A 9,394-nucleotide genomic window follows, 5' to 3' on the forward strand; every position below is an offset into this window, starting at 1 on the left:
GAGCTCTCCCTGTGGATATATAACTTAAGATTTTGTCACAGTTTTTGTTTTTGTGCATTATTTGCCAGAATTTGTTGATCCAAATTTGTTGATCCAGAATTTTTGATCCAAAGTTTTTGTTTTTGTGCATTATTTGCCAGGATTTGTTACACTTGTTATAATTGGCTTTCTTTGATGGGGCACAGTTTAAATGCATTGAAATACATACATCAGAGTAAGAAAGATTTTTCTGATGCTTTTACAAGGGATGATTCTTTGACAACTGTATATTTTCTATGAAAATCATTCTATTAAGAGCTACAATCTCTTCTAAAGTTATTACAAGTAAATTGCATTCTCTAGAAATTTATACTTGTGATTTAACTTTCTAATTTTGGAGATTTGATCAAAATACTCTTGATTTTTTATTTGCTTTGTTTTTATGATGATTTTCCCCTTGATCATTTCTCATTTTTTATATTTGCACTTAGTCCCCTTTTACTTGGTTCAAATACTTTCAGCTTATCTAACTTATTTTTTTTTCAAAGAATATACTTTTTTTAAGGTTTTATAGTTTATTAATCTTCACGAAAAAGTCGCATAATCACCGCAGATAAAGTCATTGCAGAATCTTTACTTTTTGGGAGTAAATCTTTACTCCTTTACTCCTTTGGCTGTTATCCAATCTCCAGCTCATTTTTTGCCAGCACCAACATTGGCCTTCTCAGTCCCCCTGACTTTCTTCATTCTGTTCTTTCGTTCCTTTCGCTGTTTTCTTGAGGTCTTCTTCTTTTCATACACGCCTTGTCTTGCCAGTCTATGTTTGGGTTCATTTTTCTTCACATAATCCAAGGAATTATAAATCATGCCAAAGCCAGTTGTCTTGCCACCTCCAAAATGGGTTCTGAATCCAAACACAAAGATGACATCTGGTGTGGTCTTGTACATTTTGGCCAATTTTTCTCGAATTTCTGTCTTAGGCACTGTTGCTTTCCCAGGGTGAAGAACGTCAATGACCATTTGTTTCCGCTGAAGCAGTTGGTTGGTCATGAACTTCCTGGTCCGGTTAGTTACCGTGTCATTCATGATGGCGGTAGATGTTCAGACACCCAGGAAGGAAAAGAGAACCTTTTTCAAAGAATATACTTTTGATTGTATTTTTTAGACTGCTATTTGCTTTCTAACTCATCAGAATTTATTCTGGTATCTTTATGAACTTCTCTTGTACTTTCTTTTCATTTATTTTATTGTCCCTTTTAAACTTCTTGAATTGAATGCTTAATTCGATTTTGCTTCCTTCTATATTGACATAGGTATTTAAGATTATATCTCCTTTAGATACAGCTTAGCTTATTTCATAATTTAACGCACAAAGTTTTCATTATTGTTATATTTTGGATACTCTGTAATTTTCATTAAATCAAGAGGTGTTTGTTCTGCCTAATCTCTTCATTTCTAATAGGTCAAGGCTTTGGTTATTGGGCTTTTTTCTTTTTCTTTTATTGTTTTTTTTTTTTGCGTGTGTGTGTGTGTGTGTTGTGTGCAGGTGTGTGTGATATTGTATTTCTAGTATTCCTATATTGTGATAAAAGAACGTTGTTTATGATTTTTACCACTTGCATATCAGATATAGCACTAATCTCTAGGGTATATAAAGAACTCAAGAAGCTTAACACCAAAAATAACAAATAACCCAATCAACAAATGGGCCAAGGACCTGAACAGACACTTCTCAGAAGAGGATATACAATCAATCAACAAATATATGAAAAAAATGCTCATCATCTCTAGCAATTAGAGAAATGCAAATCAAAACTACTCTAAGGTATCATCTCACTCCAGTCAGAATGGCAGCTATTATGAAGACAAACAACAATAAGTGTTGGCGAGGATGTGGGGGAAAAGGTACACTCATTCATTGCTGGTGGGACTGCAAATTGGTGCAGCCAATGTGGAATGCAGTATGGAGATTTCTTATAATTCTTGGAATGGAACCACCATTTGACTCAGCTATCCCTCTCCTTGGTCTATTCCCAAAAGACTTAAAAACAGCATGCTACAGGGACACAGCCCACCAATGTTTATAGCAGCACAATACACAATAGCTAAACTGTGGAGCCAACCTAGATGCTCTTCAGTGGATGAATGGATTAAAAAAAATAAAGCAATATGGATTAAAAAATAAAGCAATAAAAGAGAATAAAATCATGGCATTTGCAGCTAAATGGATGGCATTGGAGAAGATAATGCTAAATGAAGTTAGCCAATCCCAAAAAAACAAATGCCAAATGTTTTCTCTGATATAAGGAGGCTGACTCATAGTGGGGTAGGGAGGGGGAGCATGGGAGGAGTAGATGAATTCTAGATAGGGAAGAGGGGTGGAAGGGAAAGGGAGGGGGCAGAGGATTAGCAAGGATGGTGGAATGTGATGGACTTCATTATACAAAGTACATGTATGAAGACATGAATTGGTGTCAACATACTTTATATACAAACAGAGATATAAAAAATTGTGCTGTATTTGTGTAATAAGAATTGTAATGGATCCCACTATCATTTATTTTTAAAAAATTCAATTAAAAAATAAAATAAAAAAATATTTGGTGGGCAGCCACTCACTCCCTACTTATTTAGATCCATAGATATATACCTATGTATGTATACTTATAATATATGCATATTGAAAGTAAATAAAGACCTGATTTTTCTTAATAGTGTTATGGTATTCCATGTATGAATCTACAGTAGTTCATTTAATAGACATTTTAGTTATTTCCAGTTTTTCACTTATTACAAACAGTGCTGCAATAAACATTCTTGTGCACATATCCAAATATGGCCTTACACTAGATTCACAAAAGTCAAATTACTTAGCATAAGCAACATATGTTCATGTGTCACTTAGAAATATTTGGGCTGCAAGTCACAGAAAACTCAACATAGACCAATGTAAGTAAAAAGGGAAATTAGACTAATTGGATGCAAAGCCAGGGGAGAAATTTGCTTTAGGAAAGGTTTGATCCAATGGCACCATTTCTTCCCATTCGCTCTTCAGCCTTCCCTACCATTCACTTCCTCCCAGGGATAAGCCACTTTACTGATCGCAGATGGCTGCCAACAGCTTCTGGAGCAGAATGATTCCCCCACCTACACCCATCAAGAACAGAGAGAGTGCTTTGACCTGATTCTAAGCAAGAATCCTGAGATTCTCTTTGATTTGTTTAGCTTAGGCCATATGTCCACTCCTGCACCATTGATCCTTGTGTCCAGAGACAGGGCCTGACCTGACTGGCTTCAGTCATATGCTACTAGTCTGCAGCTGTGGATATAGCCAGCCCACCTGGAAGTTCTTTGATTCCCAAGCAGAAATCACAGATGGTTGCTATGAATGTTCACCAGAGTACATTATTTATTTGAATAGATGAACCCCCAAATTGCCTTGCAGAAAGCCTGGACTAATTTACACTACCAAAAACAACATATGAAAGTTGCTACTTCTCAACATTCCAGACAAAATTTTCTATTATTTATACTGTTTCTTTATAGGCACCTAATTTAGTGCTGATGAGCATCTTTTCATGTGTTTATTGACTTTGGGGAATTGCTGTGTAAATTGTCCATTTAAAACCTCCACTCATATTTATAGTTTGGGATGATTTATAGAAGCTCTCTATATATTCTACACAATAACTAGTCATCCATTAAATATGCTGCAAAGAGTTTTCTTAGCATGTTACCCATCTTTTAACTTTATCATGACTTTTATTGTTCCGAGATGATTTTTAATTTGTATGAGGTTTTATCTGTCGATCATTTTCTTTTATGGCTTCTGGTACTTGTATCTTATTTAAATGTCTTTTCCATCTCCAATGTTATAAAGAATACACTCCAATATAGTCTCTAAATACTTTTAAGTTTTTTTTTAAATTCTCAGCTGCTTAACTCATCTAAAGTTTGTTTTATTGGTGGTATAATAGTCTTTTTTCATTTTTCTGAATCAAAAACTAATTTTCTTAACACAATTTATTGCCTTGGTTATCCTTCATCCACCTCTATTGCAACCCGTATTTCTACAAATGATACATGGATCTGTTCCAGTCTCCATTACATTGATTCCTACTCCCCATCTTCCCACTATTTTGATCAGAGATTTAGCATGTTTTAGCATCTCTAGAACATGCCCACAACCTAGTTCATAAGCATGGCATATAAAGAACCCCTAAGATGTGAGCCCCATTGATTTCTCCAGCCTCCCTCACCCAACATCGAGCCCTCACTCTTGAGGTGTTAGTAAAATGAAATGCAGACCATCCCAACAGACATGACTCGGGAACAAAGCTTTGTTGTTCCTCTGTTTCTTCCATGTGGACTGTCCAGACCTCCTTCGTAATGCAGATGACCTTCATTCACTCCTTTAGCACTCAGCTCAGTCAGAATTATTTCCTGGAAACCTATCCTGAACCCCCAGCTAGGCCTCTACCTCCAAGCTCCAGGTACATCGTCAGCGCTGCTAGACAGAGAGGACCTCTTTACACGTGCCTCTCCAGCGAGCTTTCCTGTGGCAAACAGAGCTTATTCACACTTATAACACCTGGTCCAGTCCCTTGCTCACAGGAGATGCTTCAACAACATTTGTTGAACTGAACTACATTCTTCTCTTCATCTTCTTACAAGTCATATTCTATAAAGGTGTGTTATCAGTGTGTCTCACTACCCTCTCTGATGCATCTCTTCTGAACAGCAGATTCAGAATGAGTGTTAATGTTCCTCTCTTTCCTCCCATCCCCCATTATTTATATTCTTTGACATTTGTTGGATGACCTTGAGCAAGTTACTTGACCATTCTGTACCTCAGTTTCCTCCTATGCAGAATATGGTTAATAATAGTATATTACCTCACAGGACTAAAATATTAAAAATATTTTAAGCAGGAAAATTAATCAAAAAATCAAAAAAGATTAAAATATGCTTCAAGGATTAAAAGAGTAAGATAAAGCACTGAGAACAGGGCTTAACACAGGCTAAGCTCTCAAAAATGCTGGCTGTGATAATTACACCTCCTTGCTTATAAAACTATCTTTCCTTTTCTCTCTCTCTCTCTCTCTCTCTCTCTCTCTCTCTCTCTCTCTCACACACACACACACACCCTACCCTCCTTCCCTCTGCTTTCTTACTCCACAAGGTAAAAATGTCTCTGGGGAGGCTGGGGAGGCTTCTCTTTCTTGTCACTGTCCCCTTACAACCACAAAGGCCTGGGGATGGCTCATCAACTTAGTCCTGTTGTAGGGCTTCAGGGGAAATTTATCTTTGGGTGAACTCTTGGCTCACATTGGTTTCAGGCCTGAGGAAAACTTCCTGAAGGCAGAGGCACACTTTTCAGGATCCAATCTAGCAGTAATTGTTGCCTCCAAAGATAGCCAAAACCATGGCTGGTTTTAAAAAATGCTTTGTCTTATTTAATTCCACATAACAATTAAGGTACACACAACTAATAAAGGGAAGATCCAGGTGTTATGTGTCCACTGGACTATCATCAACAAAATCTCTTCACCACTATCCTCTTCAACAACCCAAATGAATCATTAAAAAGGAGAAAAAATATTCTAATATTTGGGAACACCCTGGTGTTACTTATTGTTTCTGATGTAGGCAACTTCTTTGTAACTAGCTATGCAATTATAATTTTAAGAAATTACCAATTTACAAATTCAACATTGTGCTAAAATATGAATGTTCTTTTCTGAATTGGAAATTGATAAACATTTATATCAGTTATTTCTAACATTCTATTCTAACTAATGGAATTACCTAAAAGTAGGCAACAACCAACAGTTCAGGTATAGCTTAGAAACACAGGTAAAAGCACTTGTTGAACTATTTGGTACCAAATGTTTAAAAATGAGCCACATACCAGCCCATGCACTGGGCAGGCACTGAGGATACCATGGTAGGTTCCACTTCTTCAAGTCCATGCATTTACATTATAGGTGATTGAACATTTGAAGAAATAATGATAGAACAATTGGATATATTGATATGTGATATGGCAGCTGGAAAGTATCTAGAGTACTCAACACTACTGAATGAATGAGAGTATTATAGAATATATTAAATACAAGGAGTGAAGTAAATGACAAGGCAGGAAGCAAGTAATTCTACAGTAAATAGGGGAGGATTAGAAAGATGGTAATGAGGAGCGTTTTGAATCAGGAGAAGGAGGACTCAAGAGAATGAGTATTTCAGGAAAGGAAGCATATCCAAAAAATACAGATAAGCTTTAAATAAGATAGTGTGTGCACAGAATGACAAAACTTTAAAAAAATGATGAAGAAAAAAGTATAAGAAGCACATGAAGGAAAATTGAGCTAATAAGACAAGAAGGGGGAAGAGGAAGAAAAAGAGGAAAATGGCCAGACACTTTTGGGGTAATTTTTAATATATTATCTCATATAGATATCATAAAAACAGAATATCATTACTAATTAGTACTATTATTCTGTCTTATAGATGAAAAGACAAACACAAAGTTGCTTTTGTCAGGTATTTTGATCACAGTGATAAAAAGCTGACGAACAAGAAATTGGTACTGAGAGCAGGGTCGTTGATTTGACATGCCTGACCATGTGGTTCAGGAACCTTTAGAACTGATATGTAGAAGAGTTTGGAAATTTTTGGAGATGCCATATTGGACAAGGCTTGAAGTATTGTAAGCAGAGTTTAATGGACAATTCTGGGGAAGCTCAGAAGACCAGAATGCCAGTGGTAGAAATGTACATAGTAAAGACTGTGCTCATGAGGTTTCAGAGGGAAACCTCTGGGGTAATTTCCTTTGGGATTCCTTTGTCCCTGGCTCCTCCTTTCAACTCCACTTCCCAGCTACCAAGAGTTGAGCAGCTTCCCTCCATCAGGCCCTTCCACCATGATGTTCTGCCTCACCTCAAGCCCAAAGCAATGGAGTTGGTCAATGATGGACTGAACCTCAAAAACCATGAGCCAAAATAAACTTTTTCTCCTCTGAGTTATTCTTGGCAGGTATTTGATCACAGTAATGAAAAGTTGACTAACACATCTATCTTAGGCTTCAAAACAAGCTTTAGAAAATTCAAAAATCGATGAAATTATTTACGGTTTCCTTTCTTTCACAATGGAATGAAACCAGAAATCAATGGCAAGAGAAACTATATAAATTGCACAAATACATGGAAGCTGAGTGATACAATTTTTAAAATTTTTTTTAGTTTAAGGTGGACACAATACATTTATTTTATTTATGTGGTGCTGAGGATCAAACCCAGGGCCTCACACATGCAAGATGAGCGCTCTACTGCTGAACCACAGCCCCAGACCCAAATGATACATTTTTTTTTAATGAAGTGTGGATCATTGAGAAAGCCAGAAGGGAAATTCCTTGAAATAAATGAAAATAAAAATACAATATACCGAAAACTGTGTAATACAGCAAAAGCAGTACTGAGGGAATTTTGCACCAATGAGTGCCTACTATGAAAGAAAGAAATAAAAACAGAAAGAAAGGATTCAAAACAACCTAATGGTGCATTCTAAGGTCTTAGAAAAGCAAGAACAAACCATAACTGAAAGCAGTAGAAGAAAATAAATAATTTTTTAAATTAGAAAATAAATAAACAAAAAAGTCTAAAAGAAAAATACAAAGAATCAATGGAACAAAGAGTAGGTTCTTTGAAAAGATAAACAAAATTCACAAAACTTCAGCTAGACTAGTCAAGAGGAGAGAAAGAAGACCAAATAATTAGAATTAGCTATGAAAAAGGAGACATTACAACTGAATAGAAATTCAAAAGATTATCAGAGATTATTTTGAAAAACTACATGCTACAATATTGAAAAATCTAGAAGAAACGTATGAATTTCTGGATACATGTGACCAACCAAAATTGAACCAAGAAGATATAGAAAACCTGATAGATAAGTAATCAGCAATGAGACTGAATTTATAAGTCTCCCAACAAAAAGTAACCCAGGCTGGATGGCTTCAATGCTGAATTTTACCAAGCTTTCAAAGAACTAACATAATGCCTCTCAAACTATTCCACAGGATAGAAAGGAAGGAAACCTTTTCAATCATTTCATGAGATGAGTATAAGCCTAAAACTTAACCAAACAAGAACACAAAGAAAAAATAAAACTCTAAGTCAATAATCCTGAAGAGCACTAACGCAAAATTCAATAAAAGACTCATAAATCAAATTCGACACCACATGAAAAAGATTATAAACTATGATCTAAATGTTCTCACTCCAAGGATGCAAGGATGATTCAACATATACAAATCCACAAATGGAATACAGCACATAAATAGAAACAAGGATAAAAATCACATGATCATGTCAATAGATACAGAAAAAGAATCTGAAAACATTCAATGCCATTTCATGATAAAATCCATGAACAAATTAAGTGAAGAAGGATCATACAGCCACGTAATAAAAGCTATGACAAACTCACATCCAGGAGCATACCGAATAAGAAAAACTGACATTTCCTCCAAGATCAGAAACAACACAAGGGTATCTACTCTCACTGCTCTCATTCAATGTAGTACTAGAAATTGTAGCCAGAGCAATTAGGCAAAAGATAGAAATAAAAGGCACTCAAATAGGAAAGGAGGAAGTCAAATTATCCCTGTTTGAAGATGACATATCATACACAGAAAAACCTAAAGACAGCACCAAAAGATTAATAGCACTGGTAAACAAGTCACTAAAGTATACAACATCAACAAACAAAACTTAGTAGTATTTTATACACCAACAATAATTTTTTGAGAAAATCATGAAAACAATTCTATTCATGATACACACACACGCACACACACACACACACACACACACACACAATAAAGTTAACCAAGGAAGTAAAAGACCCCTACAATGAAATTACAAAACTCTGTAGAAATTGAAGAAGACACTGAAAGGTCTTTTAATATTGTTAAAACGTCCATACTTTCCAAAGCAGTCTATAGATTCCATGCAATTCCCATCAAAAAACCATTGACATCCTTCAGAGAATAAGAAAAAAAAAATCCTACAATTCATATGGAAAGACCCTAAATAGCCAAAGCAATCTTGAACAAAGAAAAAGCAATGCTACAGCCTTCAGAACACCTGATTTCAAGATATACTACAGAGCCATAATGATTATGGCATAAAAATAGACACATAGACAAATAGAATGAATCAGAGAACCTAGAAATAAACACACATTTACAACCAACTGATACTTGACAAAAGTGCCAAAAACATACATTGGAGAAAAAACAGCTTCTTGACAAATGGTGCTGGAAAAAATGAATATCTACAAGTAGAATATTGAATCTTGACCCCTATCTCTCACCCTGTTCAAAAACCAACTCAAAATGAATCAAAGATCTTAATGT

General features: G+C 35.6%; 1 pseudogene; it reads right to left on the reverse strand.

Annotated features, from left to right (window-relative positions):
- Nucleotides 1-645: 645 nt before the first annotated feature.
- LOC143396805 (small ribosomal subunit protein eS24 pseudogene) lies at nt 646-1,083 on the reverse strand (annotated as a pseudogene).
- Nucleotides 1,084-9,394: the final 8,311 nt, after the last annotated feature.

The sequence above is a fragment of the Callospermophilus lateralis genome, chromosome 4 (assembly GCF_048772815.1).
Source record: "Callospermophilus lateralis isolate mCalLat2 chromosome 4, mCalLat2.hap1, whole genome shotgun sequence".
NCBI classification, from domain to species: Eukaryota; Metazoa; Chordata; class Mammalia; order Rodentia; family Sciuridae; genus Callospermophilus; species Callospermophilus lateralis.